The sequence below is a fragment of the Neofelis nebulosa genome, chromosome 12 (genome assembly GCF_028018385.1).
Source record: "Neofelis nebulosa isolate mNeoNeb1 chromosome 12, mNeoNeb1.pri, whole genome shotgun sequence".
NCBI lineage: Eukaryota > Metazoa > Chordata > Mammalia > Carnivora > Felidae > Neofelis > Neofelis nebulosa.
This window is the reverse complement of record NC_080793.1, coordinates 43,402,811-43,420,753: the sequence shown is the minus strand read 5'-3', so window position 1 is coordinate 43,420,753 and position 17,943 is coordinate 43,402,811. Positions and strand designations below refer to the sequence as shown.

The 17,943-nt window shown below is 35.7% G+C and overlaps 1 protein-coding gene across 14 annotated transcripts in view; it reads right to left on the bottom strand.

Annotated features, from left to right (window-relative positions):
• The window catches only part of LINGO2 (leucine rich repeat and Ig domain containing 2), a 1,171,177-nt gene that overhangs the window by 355,926 nt on the left and 797,308 nt on the right, over positions 1 to 17,943 (bottom strand). For 2 of the 14 annotated variants that reach the window (XR_009251653.1, XR_009251652.1), the window contains exons 3-4: positions 10,923 to 11,013; positions 9,820 to 9,978 (exon numbers count right to left, since the gene is read on the bottom strand). The exons of the other annotated variants lie outside the window; for them this stretch is intronic. The gene's annotated coding sequence lies outside the window, so the exon portion shown is untranslated. Of the gene's footprint in view, positions 1 to 9,819; positions 9,979 to 10,922; positions 11,014 to 17,943 lie in introns of those variants that run through there. 14 annotated transcript variants of the gene reach the window in all.

Below are 17,943 nucleotides of genomic sequence, written 5' to 3'. Positions count from 1 at the left end.
TAAAAAAATTAAAGCTATTTAGAAGAACATATACAAAAATTAAAAGCTATTTAGAAGCTATTTAGAAAAACACAAAATTAAAAATTTTGGGGGGATTAACATACTGTTCTAAGTCAAACAGATCAATTATTCAAAACATAAATAGGGAAAAACAGTATCTTGATTTAGTACCATATATTGAAACTGAATTGCATAAATAATGATCATATACTTTTTTCCATACATAAATAGCATATTTGGAAAATAATTACATTAGGTGTCAAAAATCAGTCATTCTATTAAATAAAATTTACCATTAATATTAATAGTAAAAAATAACAAATTATTGGTAATACTTTAAAATTATTAATTAATTCTCATCTGGATGATTATATCAAAATAAAAATTAGTATTCTTTAAAAAAAAATCAACCAAAATTAAAATGGTATTTGGTCAAAATGGTACTCAAAGAAAAAACATATAACCTCAAATGTATTTTACTTATTTATTTATTTATAGAGAGTGTGTGCACATGAGTGAGTGAGAGGTGAAGCAGGGAGGCAGAGGGAGAGGGAGAGAGAGAATCCTAAGCAGGTTCCATGCCTGGTACAGAGCCCATGTGGGGCTGAATCCCACAACACTGAGCTCATGACCTTTGCCAAAAATCAAGAGTTGGCTGCTTAACCAATTGAGCTATCCAGGTGTCTCTGAATGCATTTATATTTAAATGAGAAAAATTTTAATACCTCAATTAAGCATTTGTTATAATTAATAAATTTAAAAATGACAATTAAATATTTTACAATATATGCAAACTTGGGCAGTTACTCTGGAAAACAGTATGGAGGTTCCTCAAAAAAATTAAAAATAGAACTACCCTACAACCCAGCAACTGAACTACTAGGTATTTATCCAAGGTATATAGGTATGCTGTTTCAAAGGGACACATGCACCCCCATGTTTATAGCAGCACTATCCACAATAGCCCAAGTATGGAAAAAGCCCAAATGTCCATCGATGGATGAATGGATAAAGAAGATATGGTACATATATATACAATGGAGTATTATTTGGCAATCAAAAAGAATGAAATCTTGCCATTTGCAACTACATGGATGGAACTAGAGAGTATTTTGCTAAGGGAAATTAGTCAGAGAAAGACAACTATCATACGACTTCACTCATATGAGGACTTTAAGATACAAAACAGATGAACATAAGGAGAACAGAGTTTGTTACTGGAGGGGTTGTGGGAGGGGGGATGGGCTAAATGGGTAAGTGGCATTAAGGAATCTACTCCTGAAATCATTGTTGCACTATAATGCTAACTAACTTGGATGTAAATTCATAAAAAAATAAATTACAAAAAATGTATGGAAGAAGGAATTAACAAAGGTAATAATTATACAAATAAATTAAATCAGATACAATAGACAAAGGTAGTCTTGATAAATACCAATAATTGGTTCCTTAAGAGAACTACAAAATAGACAACTTCATAATACTGACAAAGAATAAAAAACAGTCTGGGGTGCCTGGGTGGCTCAGTCGGTTGAACATCTGACTTCAGCTCAGGTCATGATCTCATGGCTTGAGTTTGAGCCCTGCGTTAGGCTCTGTGCTGACAGCTCAGAGCCTGGAGACTGCTTCAGATTTTGTGTCTCCCTCTCTCTCTCTGCCCCTCTCCCACTCACTCTGTCTCTCTCTCAAAAATAAATAAAAAAAACATTAAAAAAAGAATAAAAACAGGCTATTTAAACACTTATTCAAAAAGGAAGAAGCAAAATATAAAAATAGAAAATTTGAAACTATATAAGAAAACATTCAATATTTACTAATTAATATCAAAACCTGGAAAATTATGTTGGTCATGAACAATTTAAATCATAAAATATCAGGAAGTTTCAGTTAAAACACTAATGACATAAGCATTACAAAAAAAGAAAGATTATTCAAAAATCTATCCTCTCCTAAGAGGATAACTGGTAAAGGCCCAGTTAATTTTTCAGATGAGTTCTGTAAAACTTTCGAAGGATGGAGAAGTCCTAGGCAACTTTATCTTAGAGCAGAGGGAGAATACTTTTTCTGTAAAAGGTCAGACAAGAAAAATATAGTGGCTTTGAGAATCATCAAGTCTCTTGCAATTACTCAACTCTGCAGCCATAGGATGAAAGCAGACACAGACAGCATGTACTCCAGTGGGCATGACTGTGTTTCAATACAGCTTTATTTATAAAAACAGGTGCTGGGCAGGTGGTAGACTGCGCATCATAATATGCTGATTCTTGCACTAACATAAGGTGATATAGACTTTCCTAATTCGCTTTAAAAAGGTAATATAAAAACCCTAAAATCTGACCATGAGAAAACACAAAGGGAAGAAAAGACTACTCTCACTAGGATTATATATGCAAAAAGTCTTAATTGAAAATTAATGAGTACATTCCAGGATTATATTAAAAGAATAACACATTAAATAAAAGGATTAATCCTAGTAATGTAAAGACAGTTCCTCTTTACATATCTGTTACATTAGTAACTCTTCATATTAAAAAGGCAAAGGAGAAAATATGATCTGTATTGATATTCCTAAAACACGTGAAAAGGCTCTTTCATAATATTTTTTCATAAAAATAATAACATATAAAAACATTAATAACAATATAGAAGAAACTTTAATTAAATTGAAAAAGTATTTATATGAAACTACCTGGAAAAATTTTTTAATGATAAAACACCAGATATATTCCAAATTAAGATAAGAAATCAGTTGTATTAGTATTAGTTTTATTCTTTTGCATGCATTATAAGAGTAAACAAAAGACACAAATAATGAAACATAAGTTTAGCAAGATAACTTGTGTGAATTTTTTCAAACAATTTTGTCCATATAAATTATAACCAAATACATATTCTTAAGAAAATATATTTGGAAAATTATATTTATAATAAAAACAAAAATATAAAAAATTCCATTAAGCTTAAGAAATACATAGGATAAATAAAATTTTAAATGCATAAGGAATATCAAAGGAAATAAGTAGACAGAAACTATAACTCTATAAAACAACAATATTGTACAGATATCTCTTCCAAAATTAACCCATAAATGGTATTCAATTGCAACTAAAATCCTAAAGGCATTTTAATGAGGGGTGAAGGTGATAAGGAAGGTATCTATACAAATCAAATACACAGCAATAGATAAGAGTAGTCTAGAACATATCAATGAAATATGTTGGAGGAGTATTTGGAACTACATTATTGTATACTGAAATCAGGCATAAAGAAATATAATTAAATAACTATGCAATGAAGCCACTACAGACAAAGAGATTCATGGAAAAGAATACAAAATTTAGAGACTGAACTCAATGGCCATTAACAATTCATTATATAGTAAAAGTAATAATTCAAACAAGTGAGGAGAAAGTGAATTATTAATAAATATTATTGGGGCCACCTTCTAACCAAATTTATACAACTTTTCTGAGAGAAAATTAGCAATATATAAAGAGTTTTCTAATATATGTATCCTTTAAGGTAATTTGACTTTAGGAATGCTTCCCAAGAAAATAGACAACTGCCTGATTATCACTTTTTATTACACAGTGTATGCAATAGGAAAAACTCAAAATAACCCAAATATCCACCAACTGAAATTGGTTAAATAAAATGTAGTACAACATACAACCAAAAAGTGGAACACCATGTAGCCATGAAAGTTTTTAATGTGTATATATATGTACGCATGCACACATCTATGTCTAAATATATCTATGTGTATAAATATATAGATTAGGATGAATATATATATGCATATTGGATATATATGTATATTAATATGTATATTATGTATATTGGATATAAACATACATATACACATTACATATATATCCCTACATATACATATATATGTCTACACACATTCACATACACATACTTGGAAACATATCTAACATATATGGTTTATATGACTAAGTGAATAAAGTACAATAGACTATAAAATGGTATAAAACTATTTTTATAAAATGTTAATAAAAATGTACCTGTCTATTCATCTATAATTAAGAAAAAAAAGTGTCTGGATATAAATACATACAAATATTGATGCTATTTATTCCCAAATGGTAGGATTAGAGATTATTTTTATTCTTTCTTCTTTGCTTTTTTGCATTCAATGAAATTTGTTGGCTTGAAATTTGTTTGAGCTTTATTCTCAGGGTAGGAAAAAGAGCCATTTAATTAAAAAATCTATAAATGAGGAAGTGGCACCAATATCTGTTCTCAAAAAGGAAGATACTATTTTAATGATTTCAGCTAATAAAAACTCAAGGATTTAGCAAATTAAGTTTGCAATCCATATTGCCTTAGATCGCATTGCCCAACATTTGGCATAGTTAGCTCCAGAATAAAGTATGGCTAACTGAGAAACTAGTTTTCTAAAAAAAGAAAATAAAAACAGTTTAGCTCCACTGTTCCCAAACTTGCCACTTTCCATGGAAGCAACCCAGGGCATTACAGTAAACTTATAAAAGTGCCATAATTATTTTAAAATTTCAAGGGAAATAAAGTATTAATAGACAAATATAAAATACTGTACAAACTATTAGCTGGTGGTAGTTCACAATCTCAACATTAAACTTTGTTTCATTCCTTTTGATGATGTCCTATCTTTGTGAAGCTGGGTTTTTAATGATTGGTATGATAAAAAAGCAAGTATCAGTTGAGAATCAATTTGGAGCAGGAGATAAGGGTTACAGCATTCAATCTGATTCTAAGATTTTAGAGAAACTGTAGTGTCTAACAAGTACAAACATCTGCTTAGTAAGTGTGGTTATTTAAGAATGAAATTAAATATTTTTTCTTTTAATTTAATTTATGTGTGTTATTTTTTCAACTAGCTATCAAGTTGTTGGGACATAAATACTTAGAAAGTTATTTGAGCCTAACTATTTGGTAAATGGAATTGTTAAAGATCTCATTTGGCCTATTACTAAGACACTATGTGGAGGATGCATCATGAACCTAGAAAGATTGGAAATGTCTAGCCCATATCATAAACTAGTACACATCAACCTAGTAATAGGACACATTCAACTATAGGGTAGCCCCAGCAGCCTGGTTTCAAACTATGAGGGTTAGATCGAGTAATAATTACAACTGAACCTGATCATGTTTAATTCCTCCGAAATTCCATCACAAAATTGAGGCATTTTGAAGGATGACTTTCAAAAGGAAACAAGACTTGAATGAAACCCCACGTTGCAATGAACTTAAAACTGAGCTTTGTCCAATACTCTTTCAGCAAAGCAAACTCTTTTGACTTTCATTGTTATAATATAATCACTAATGTGGACCATACACATGAATTTCCAAACAGGGCTCATTAAATATAAAGTTTGAATGTTTCTGTGACTCTTAAGACTGCCAACTGCTCAATGGTGACAATGGCGAAGGATTAGTTAAAATGAATGTTTCTTAAAACAAATCACTGAGTATTCTGGACAGCTGAAGGCATCTTCCACAGATTTCTGGATTTATCAGAAACTAAAAGAATAATTTTTACAGATGAAAAATATAAACTTCATGTTGTTTTCCAAGGAAAAAACAGGTATTTTAGGATATACCATGTTAATCCATGGTTCATTTAAAAGAATAAAAAATAAAAGTTCTTACAGGGGAGTTGATAAAATACATAATTTAATTTAGCAAAACCTATTAAACTTATTACAGGCTTTATTGGATACATTGAGAATCCCAGTTGCAACCTTTAAGATCCTTTTAAATTAGAAGATAATGACTAGATAGGCACCTTACTATAGTCTCTCAGATAATTCACCTGAGTGAAAGGAAGAGATTTTTAGGTCAACCTATTTGATATACATACTAAAAGATCTATATACCCAAGATTCACAAAGATAAGTTAAGTTGCCCCAAACCACCCACCCACCCATCCATCCATCTATTCATTCATCCATCCATCCATCCATCCATCGTTCAATATTTAGACTCTACTCTGTACCAGACATTGAGTTATTCATGGAAGAGAAGGTCCTCCTGTCACTAACCTTGCAGTCAAGTGCATGGTTTTCCTGGGTCATGTTAGAGTATTCTAGGTTACTGGATTTTAAAAATCTTTATCTCCAGACCCCACTCTAGGATTAACTAAATAAGAATTTGTAGAGTACCACCCAGGCATCAGTATTGTTTTGTTAAAGATATGAAATCATTCCAATGAGCATTCAAGGTTGAGAACCTCTCAAGTGGCAAGACAGATACTGACCCAGTGATTACAAACGCCCAGAGTGCTGTGTGTTAACTACTGACAAGTGTGAAGTCTCCTGCCCAGCTCAAGGACGTTTCCACTTTATGTTGTTCCTCTCTTGAGGTAGCTAAACATTATCATTTATGAAAATATTGACTAAAAGGTTTGGATGTAAGGTATGACACTGATCCTCAACAAAGTGGAATAGGTTATTCTTGAAAGCCTAATTACTTTGCAAGGCTCTAAGTAAATAAATAAATCATAGGATTATAGGTACAGTGAATATAAGCAGGGATTGTGAGGTGCCTGGGTGGCTCAGTGGGTTAAGCAACTGTCTCTAGATTTTGGTTCAGGTCACAATCTTACGGTTTGTGAATTCAAGTCCCACACTGGGCTCTACAATGACAGTGTGGAGCCTGCTTGGGATTCTCTTTCTCCCTCTTTCTCTCTATCTCTGCCCCTCCCCTGCTTGCTCTCTATCTCAAAATAAATAAACTTAAAAAAAAACAAACAAACAGGGATTGTGACCTGTAAAAGAAATCTTTCATGAAAGTGGAAATATTATAGGTCGTTCACATCATAAAAATTCTGATTAAAATTGTTAAGACCCATCATTGTGTTTTTCCAAATATATAGTATAAGCTTTTTCTTTTCGGGGGATAGTGCTCACACCAATAAATTTGGGAAATACAAGGATGCCCCAGGGTGATATTCATTGTTATTACTATTTTTTAATTTTTTTTAACGTTTATGTATTATTAAGAGACAGAGAGACACAGACTGTGAGCAGGGGAGGGGTAGAGAGAGGGGGAGACACAGAATCTGAGGTAGGTTCCAGGCTCTGAGCTGTCAGTACAGAGTCCAACGCGGGGCTTAAACTCACAAACTGTGGGATCATGACCTGAGCCGAAGTTGGTTGCCTAATGAACTGAGCCACCCAGGTGCCCTGTTATTATTTTTTTTCTAAAGTAAACTCTGTGCCCAATGTGGGGCTCAAACTTATGACTCAGAGATGAAGAGTCACATGCTCTATGGACTAAGCAAGCCAGGTGCCCTGATGCTAATTATTATTAATTTTGCTTTATTTTATGGTAAATATGAAAATAAGTTTAACTTCTTACTCAAAGAAATATAAAGCAAATAAGGCATAGTCCCATAAAAATGTCATAAATACTACCTATGACTCTAAAATTACATAGCCCAATGATTGTGTCTTGTCTTTAGAAGTTCTAAGACTTCAGAAATCTGAATGCAATTATATTTTTAAATTCTCTCAAGTCATAAATACATCAATCTTCAAACAGTAGCTTTTAAAGTGAAATGCCAAAACTCCTGCTCAAGACAAAGAGGGTGCAATGAGTTTTTAAAACGATATCTTGCAAGCTATTTTTTTGTCACTTTAAATATCTGCAACATCCAGATTACAATATAGCTTCACAGAAATTTTATCTCCTTGTTTGACCAAATAGCAAACAACTTATGCATTTCAAAGAGTAAGAGTTTCTTACAGCCTTTAAAAAAAAATTTGTCCTATCATATAAATTCACATTGAAAATTCTTCTAATACAGCTTTGCATCTATCAACTCCTCATTCACAATAAATTCAATATAAGATATATTGTAAACAGCTAAAAGCAGCCAAATGGAATCTAATGATATCATGTAGAAAATGGAATGCCAACTCGAACCAGAGCAGTGTCCTACTTCATATTGCTGAATTCATACTGTAAACTGGAGCCATGTGAATGTGGCAGTTCCCACCATGATTTAACTCACGTCCAGAAGGAAATGGGCTCTCGCTTATAAATGGTGCCGACAGACCTACCCAGGAAATTCTGAAGCTGCCTCTAATAGAAACAGAAATCCACTCTAACTTTAATCCAGAGGAAACTGGTCTTTTAAACATATCAGTCTAGGGGCACCTGGGTGGTTCAGTCAGTTAAACATCTGACTCTTGATTTTAGCCCAAGTCATGATCTCACAGTTCGTGGGTTCAAGCCCCACATTGGGTTCTGCGCTGACAGTGTGGAGCCTGCTTGGGATTCTGCTTCCCTTTATCTCTGCCCCTCCTCTGTTCGCTCTCTTTGTTTCTCTCAAAATAAATAAACAAAATAGGGGCGCCTGGGTGGCCCAGTCGGTTGGGCATCTGACTTCGGCTCAGGTTGTGATCTCGCAGTCCATGAGTTGGAGCCCCGCGTTGGGCTCTGTGCTGACAGCTCGGAGCCTGGGGCCTGTCTCGGATTCTGTGTCTCCCTCTCTCTCTGACCCTCCCCGCTTCATGCTCTGTCTCTCTCTGTCTCAAAAGTAAATAAATATTTAAAAATAAATAAATAAATAAACAAAATAAACTTAAAATAAGTCATTAAAAAATAAAATAAACATATCACTCTTAGGCACTCACATCTATAATGCTACTTGCCTGTCTTGATATTTCATCTATTGTTTCTCTCATCGCTCCAGGATTCATTACCAATCTCAGATCCCAAACGTACCTCTCTGTGTCTATGTGTATGAGCATGTGTTGTTCCGAAAAGTTATCCTTTCCAAAATAACATGTGACCCCTACAGTAAACTGCTGAGCATTTCTGCATTCTCTGCCAAAAGGTATTAGACACCAGCAGAAACATACATCTATTTTCACTTCTGAAGTAACAAAAGGTTTCTTTAGGAGAGCAAGTGAGGATGGGTCTGTGGAATTACATATGGAGCCTTTCTCCCTCTACAGATGCAGTGAGATCCCTAGAGATCTCTGTGTACTTCTCTGGAACTCGGTTCTGCATGCTGATCAGCAGGCCCCACAAGGATTCCCGGTGAAGAATCGAAACCCCAGGCTAAGAAAGATTTGTGTAGTTTCAGCACGTAAAACTCACACTGTACTCCTTGGGAAACGTGGCCTGCATAAAGGCATGTGTATATGTGCATGAAGAGGAAACATCTATCAGCAGAGCTTTAATTTATTGCCACAAGCATGGGTACCATCATGCCACACAAATGTGCAAGAAAGCCTTTACTGGTCAGATGAATTTGGCCTGACAGAGAGTGATAAATATGAACTGAGAGATTATGTGATAGAAAGCAGATTTTCAGGAAATTGCAATCATGTTTATAGTGTTTAGTTGGATGTTTAATCACTTCTAGCATCTGTAAAGAGCGATTGATCTAATGATAGATTATGGAATTATCTCTGAAAGAAAGCAATGAATCATAAACCTCTCATCCATACAATTGTCAAAGTGTTGTAACTGTCATACATCTGTCACAAAGACATTTGTTTCTGGATGTCATAAACTAAATATGTGTCAAAGTGGTCAAATGACACTATAGACACTATGGAAACTAATCATTGGAGATCACAGCTGTTTTCCTAGCTCCAACCAGCGTTCATGTCTCAATTATTTTTCTCCCTGTCCTTTGAAAGACACAGGTTCCCAATTCTTTAGACCAGACCCAATTCACATTTTGAACAGCCACTACACATGAGATATTTTTACACATATGCACTTGGTCTACACCACTCACTTACCAGATTTGGTTCCTTTGCAGCTACAGAAACTGTCTGTGAGAAAGCTGAATAAGTGCCTTGTGGTCATCCAGCTGGCAGCAAGAATCAGATCCCAGGTCTGTTGGTTTTACCATAAAGTTGGTGCTTTTAACCACTGCACTATGCAGGTGTTTTTTCCCTGGAAAACAATGTTAGGCTAGATACAAACTTCCACAATCAAAACAAAATCCTAGAGTTACAAGGAAATGTAGAAATCAGATAATCAAAGTCCTAACACTTGAGTTATCCTAAACCACATTTCTAAGTGATAATCACCCAGTGTCTGCCTGAATAAGGTCGATAACAATACTGCCCATAATGCAATAGTGGTCACTACCACACTGTTAGATAGGATATTTTTGGAGGGACATACTATGTCCACTTATTAGAAAAAATTGACGTTTCCAAAAATAACAAAAAAACCCTCAATATTTCCAAACTTTACTACTTTCAAATTTATCCCACTAACACACTATATTAGTAATCACTATGCTTAATGTATTTTGGAGATTATCAAACCAATTCTACAATTGATTTAGAAATACAAAGTAATGTGAATAATTTAGGACCATGTGGATTAAATTAAAAAAAAAAATAGCTGGGACATTTCCTTGAACAGATTTTAAACCACCACATTTTGGTCTATGTAAAAAAAAAAAATCCCCTCAAATCCAAACCATATCTAATGCCAGAGACCACTTGAATTATTAGAAAGCTCATCCTTCTACTGAGCTGAAATGTTTCCCCTAGCAGCTTTTACTATTATATCCTATTTCTAACCTGTGGAGGAACACTGGATAAGTTTACTTCTTCCACTGAGTGATGACATATGTCTTGGAACAAATATAGAAATGGGGGTAAAAACTGCTCCAAGAATTTTAAATGTGCTATATACTAACTTGAAGGTAAAATTGTGTTTATTTAAATAGACATAGCTAGGCTCCCATGCAATCAATGTCCCTAAATGAATATACTAATGCATTCCAGAGCAGAATATATGATTTGTTGCCATTTATTCCAGAAACAGAGATCTTGGTGAACACTCGGGATGATGAGTAGTTAAAACAGATGAAGTACTTTAAACCTTCTAATAATGTATGGATCTTTCAAGTTTGCAAAGTGAGTTGTGCTTACTTATCCTTCAGGTTTTAAATTAACCATCTGTAAAATGGGAACAACCAGAAAATACAGTCTTCTACTGGGTAAGCTTCTAGACACTCTTCAGCTACAGAAGTAAAGCAAACAAATAAAAATTATTATTTTACTTGAGAGACAGACACTTCTTGGTCTTTTCAAGAAAATAATTCCATTATATGGCATAAGATTAAATAAATTTAGGAGTAGAGCAAATATTCAGGGTTAGAAACAGTATATATAACACGTATATAAGACATGTTGGGTTTTCATATGACAAATACTCCAAAACAGAATCTTAAATTTGCTGTGTTTCAAAAGTCAGAAATCTCTTTGAGTGGAAACAATTAATATAACCAAGAATTGGGTGACAGATAGTCATATAGCAACATTTTCACTTTAGATAATGCGTTTTTACTCTGAGCAAATGAACTGCAGAAATGTAGTAAATGATATGTCAAACAATAATGAGGTATCATTTTTTCTTGCATTATACAGCATCACTTACAGACAGGTTCAGTGTTAATTACAATTTCATGTTAATGTTTTCAAAAAGACATCAAGTGGAAGAGTGGGGAACTCTCACAGAACAAGGATTCTACAAATTTTGTGTAAGAGTTTTCATTCTCTGTTCCCAGAACCTAGTAGGGAATTGATATATATCAGCAATATCAATTAAATAAATTAAATTAAGAAATTTAAAAAGTCTATATGCATTCTTTGGACACAAAAGGGTAGCTAATGAAAGTTTTAACATTTGTAGTGATTTTAATTAATGTTTTAAAATTTCAACTAATTTCATAAAAAGGATAGACTTAGAGTAATATATTTCTCTCTTCATCTAGACTATTAAAACAAACTATCAAAACCATTTTCCTTTTTTTTTTTTTTTTTTTTTTTGGTGAAAAATAGCACAGTGTAGTAGCTATAACAATAAAAGTTACTGAGTTCTTACTTTGTGCCAAGGCTATTTTAATTGATTTGCATTAGTTAACTTAGTTGATTCCTGTAACAGCCCTATGAAGAAGGTATAATTATTATCTCTAATTTTAGATGATAAAACTGAGGAGCACAAAGGTATTTTTCCAGGGTCACAACTGGGAAGTGGATTCTAATCCAGGAGGTCTGCTCCAGGGTCCACGTCAGCCACCAAGCAATATTTCCTGTCATACATAACAGTGTCTAGTTTGTAGCGGATGCTAAATCCTTAGTTTTCAACTGATGAGTCATAAATGGAAAGAACAGTTCACCAGATACTCTGCCCCAAATGTGATGAAATGTAACCAAGCCCTTTTCCATGGGTTTCAAGATGAGGGCCCTCTGTCAAAGAAGCTCAGAATTCAAATGTGCACTTTGCTGTTCTTGCTCTGATGGTGAGAAAGATACAGTAGCTGGGCCCAAGACTCCTGGAGTAGGTATGTGGGCCAAAGGAAGAAAACGTAACCTGTCTGTGCTTCAGTTCCCTTGTTTATGAAATGGGGAAGATGCTGATGCAGGTGGCGGGAAAGATGGCACCCATGCTGTAGGGCGGACGTGAAAACTATATGGCCGGTGTCAGAGTCTTAGCTGCTATGGTCATTATTATAGCTCAGTTTCTTTACTGACTCCCTTCTTAGCACACTTGAGGTGAGGAAATCTTTTTATTCATTCCAGAAAGAAGTTATTTGGGCTGATTTGCCTGTCTTGTAAAGGTTGAATCCAATCCAACCACTGCAAAAGGGGAATCTGTGTGTCTGTTCACTCTCATTAGCTGTTGTCAAGGCTTGCTAATTCCAGATTGTTCCGAGACACCAGGGAGAGTGAGGAGGATCACAGAATGCAAATTTTCATGTGTTAGATGCCCTTGAAAATCAGCAGTTCTGTTGCCTATTTCCTCTACCTAACCCAAAACTCTGCTTCCAAAAGCCATCAACTATAGGGAGGGAGGACATGTCCTACACCTCTCCCAGTTTGGGAAGGGGAGTGAGCAAACTGCTCTCAGCCATGCAATGTGGACAAGAACTGGGGAGAAGTGCCCCCCTCCCAGACTGCCAGAGTTCTGAGAGTCCACCCCAACTGCCTCACTCTTTCTTTCATCTGAACCCTCGCAGGATGTGCACAGCAAACAGATTTGGGGTTAAGTTGCCCAGAGAATACTGTACTCTCTCCAAGCGATACCTCCTTTCATACAGCATAATTTCTGGATAAAATTAACATCAACCTTCTTAACTGCAAAATGCAAACAAACAAAACATGGATCCCAGAGTAACCCCCACCTCTCAGATACCCACACACCTGCCCTACCCCTGGCTCTGAAATTACAAAAATATATGAAATTATTTCTTTCCTAATTATATTCTGTGTAATCAGAAATACATTTTTTAGCATGATGCTTTTTTCATCTCAATCACTAGTATTTAGATGACAGGATGCAAATAGATTTATAGAGTGTGACACAAAATTAATATTTAAAAGAGCAAAGAATGAGCAGTTGCTCTTTTTCTTCAAGTCCCTTTAGAATCCACAGAGAAAAAAAAGGTACAATGCATACACATTGCAGATAGTTACAAAATGAAGATGTTGAAACATTGAGCCTTCGCAGCAGAAATTGACCAGGTAATGCACACTTGCATTTTGCCTAACTGCTTGACTTTGCAGGTACACTTCCCTCTTAGAATCAGTGTTCTGTATGGTGATGACCTTCCGAAACTAGTCTATTAGCTGAGGCAGTGAGATGTAGGGGCAAGTTCCATAGAGACCTAGGTGTGAGTCCTGCTTTTATCATTTGCCACTCATGTGAATTGAGGTTAATTAGTTAATTTCTCTGAGCTCCAGTAAGATCATCTATACAGCATCAACACTACAACTTTTCTCCTGAGGTTCCAGTAGACCAGAGATTATAGTTGGAGCCTCCTTAGCATATAATATGCACTTACAAAGTGATGGTCATTAGTGTAAACACTGAATAGTGCACACAATTTATTATTTTAACTGTACCTAGCTACTAGGTTAGAGCAACAGGGTTTTATTTGTTTTTGTTGTAATGGGAAAATATAAATTACAAGGCTCACTCTTAGATGGTAGAGCATTATTCCCTTAACCTGGCAGCCAGAGAAAGACTCTATGCTTCATCGTAGCCCCAGACTTTGGTTTCAAAGAGGTAGTTGGGGAATAGGAGAGTGAGTGCTACACCAAAGAAAGAGTAACTCCAGCAAAGTATTACCTTCCCTCACCAATGTGCTTTATAATTACAACGTTTGTACACACAAGCAGATTGCCCACCTCTTCCAGCTTTCTAGGATATTTTATCTACTTATTTCCAAATGAAGCTGCTCCAGCACCCCTTTCTACATGATCTGAGAAGTCTAGTGCCTTCCATAAGATTCTTGAGGGCAACAGAGATGCACATATTCTCCTGCCCTTCCCACTATATTCTTGATTCTCTCACACCATCTCACCCATGGATGCTGTTTGCAGGCTACTCTGCTTCCAATGCCAGCCACAACCTCACCTCTTTCATTCCTAAGTATGATGTCCAAACACGAGTCAGAATATATAGGGATCAGCTGGAGGGAAGCAGGGGAAGGATACAGGAGAGCACAAAGACAAACACATTTAACTATCAGACACTCTACTCTAAACTCCTTCCTACGGGCAAGGTGCTATGATAGTTTCTACGTTGTCTTAGCCTTCCCCTCTCTTCCCTTTCTATCCTATCCTATCCTACCCTATCCTGTTTTAAAAATGCTGGAGTCACCACCAAACTGTTTCATAGTCCCCTAATGAGTCATGACTTGTGGTTTAACACACTGTTCAAGATCCCGTATATCTATTCCATCTGGAGGGGTTAGTTCACATCTATGGGGTCCTGATTTTCAAAACAAAAAACAAAACAAAACAAAACAGTTATCTGCCTGTAAAAAGTTATATTATCCTATTCCTAGATTGTGAAACAAGATAGTCATTTAATTACTTAATAGATTTTTTTCTTCCTGTTTCAGATATTATTTCATTTATTTTTATAGAAACTTTATGATCTAGGTAGACAGACTTTATAGATTTCTGTATCTTTTAAAGATGAATAAACTGAATCATAGACAGGTTGGGTGATTTTCTAAGGTCACACGGATGGTGACTGAGTCTGATTTGGAAGCCAGATTCATTTCCATCTGTTTCCTACTTGCTTATCAAGAATGGCAGAATGTTCAATCTGAATGTTCTAGATGAATAGTATTTATTAAAAAAGATACAGATCCCTGGCTCCACTCTGATCTATAGAATCAGAATCTCTAGAGTTGGACACAGGAATATGCACTTTTAAAAAGGTCCCACAGGGAACTGGTATAGACCGAACTAACTGAATCATTTTCCTAAGTGCCCTATATGAGGGGCAGGGGGGAGGAGTGGGGAGGAGGAGGGGGGAAAAGGGGGGTAAGGAAGGGGAAAAGAGACAGGGCAAGGGACACAGGAAGGGACAGGGCAAGGGAGGAGAGAAGGGAAGGGAAAGCAAGGGGAGGGGAGGCAAGAAGGGAGAGGGGAGGGGGAAAGTAAGGGAGGAAGCGAAGGAAAAGAAAGGGAAGAGGAGAGGAATGAAAGAGAGAAACCAGAACTTCTGGACGCTTGAGTAATGGTTTCATTGTTTTGTTTCAAAAGGATTTGAGGAATATAAAAGTCAAATACCAATGAATATTGTGCAATTATAGGTAAAGCAAGAACAAAGACTGAGTAACGGAAGAACTAAGCCTTCAAGAAAAGTCACTTGGCTTTGACTTGGACTGTAATTCTTCTAACAGCTAAAATCAATTAAAACAGTGTTTTGAAAAGTTTTTAAATCTGATGGTATTAATTTGGTTCTAATTCTCCCAGCATCTGAACAAAAGAAGAGATGTCTGTTGCATTTTTATTTTCTAAGTCAGAACTCAAGGGAACTGCTTATACATATGGTCAAAGTGCAGAGAAACTGTGAGTTTGGAAACCACTTATGCATCTCTTCACCAACCCAGCATAATCACAGAATTGTGGTAACAATACCAAAGGAGTACCTACTGCACATCAAGCACTGTAAACGGATTATCCTATTTAATATTCATGAAACTCTGAGGATGCATCCGCATGTTATGGGCAAGAAAACTCCAAGTTAGGGATTTTATGCAACTTTTCCAAAGACATACACAGTAAGTGGCAAAACAGGGCTTCGACTTGGGATAGTTCACCTCCAGAGCCCATGCCCAGCTGACTCTCAGGTAAATGAACAGTGAAATAACTGAGATAGGCAAGCAGTGGTCCTACTGGGAGGGAGACCTAAATTAAGGCTGAGAAAATGGAGAGAAGGAACAGTATGTAAGAAAACCAGCAACCAGGCTGAATCAGTAATTGTTTACCAGGAAGCTGCAGAGGGTGGCTCCTCTGCTGGGATGTAATTCCATTTGAGCCAATGGAGGCCATATCTTATCTTTGGCTCCCAGTAATAAGCCTTCAGGTAATAGTCATGCTAACTAATAGAGGTTTGGGTTTCTTTAACAATAAAAAGAAACTCAGACAGTACCACCGACTAGAAAAGGTGAAACATAGGACTTTGTCATTATTTGACCTTTGATAGGCTCACAAATTAATCATTCCCACCAATCAGTGGGTTCACTGGCATTAGCCAGTCAGACAAGACTATCTGGACATCGTCACCTGAAAAAGATATCCTTTATTTCAGACAAACTGTACATTAACAGAATTCCTACTATTGTCTTCATGATGAATTTCTGAGATTTCTACGTTCATTAGATGTCTTTGGGGTTGACGATTAGTTTGGGGTACAGTTGAGCGGATTAGCACATTTAAATATTTATTATGTGATAATTAGTATGTACTTAAACTATACAAGGTAATTATTTAAATATAGATTGAAGGCTAGGGAGTTTCCACAGCCTTTTTTTTGTAAGCTCAGCCTCCTCTCTTATAAATAATTTGGACTCCTAGATTTGCCTCACAAGCCTAAGACCTGAAAGTAAGTCAGACATTATAAGATGGGCTGTTTGAGTTTTATGGTGTAAACCGATAAGGTCCTCTGCAGATATTAATGCCTTATATACAAAATCAGTCTTATGTACAATGTTTTATACTATATACACTGGTATTTTTGTTAACTTTGAGTTATTCATTTAAGACAAATATATACAGTAATATATTCTCTGTGAAGCACTTAGCACACAAAGCTCAGCACTTAGTAAGTGCTAGAAATGTTTCTCTGTCTTCCTCCTTTCCAAACCTAGAACTTTTCTACTGCATAACTTATACCTGTCTCTCTGCTTCTCTTCTAGCCCATATTCATACTTTCTTCCCCACATTGCCTTTATCTCCAAAGAGGAGATGGTTTGTCAAAGAAAGATCAAAAGAGAAAATATTAATTGTAATTATACTCCTGAGGTACAAAAATGCAAAACATTTTCAGTGTTTGCTCTGTAGATAAAGATGGTTATGATCCCTGCTGGTCACATGAGTCAGCAGAACAAATATCACCCAATTCATTTCTATCTTAAAATAGTAGTAATCCTAAACTCCCTGAGAAACTGGAATAGAAAGTAAGCCACAATGTCGACTCCCTCTGAAGAGGATGCTTTGGGATCCTTTACATGATTAGACATTATGATCTATTCTGTGAAAGCCAAGGATGTTCTGTAAGTGACCGACTAGAAATAATTCTTCATTTTCTTTTGCGAGAGTTTGGTTTTGTTTCAGATGCCGTCTCTCTGTTCCAAGTACCATCTACTGCTGCCTGCTTTATTTTTTCCCTGTTGTTTTTGGTAAGATGAGCACCACAGTCAGATTGGCACCATGCTGCTAAAGCTGACAGCAAGCACTTTTGGTGGTCCTCTGAAAACAGCAGCACTTTGTTCTGTGTTTAATGCCTAAGATGTGGAATCTGCTGAGGCACCTGCCATTTTATACAACTCTCTAATCTTCCTCTTTATTAGCTGTCTGGCAACATTATCACACTGGCTGCTTGGTTTAAATCTTATTCACTCTTGTAATATAAAAAGACAAGAGAATG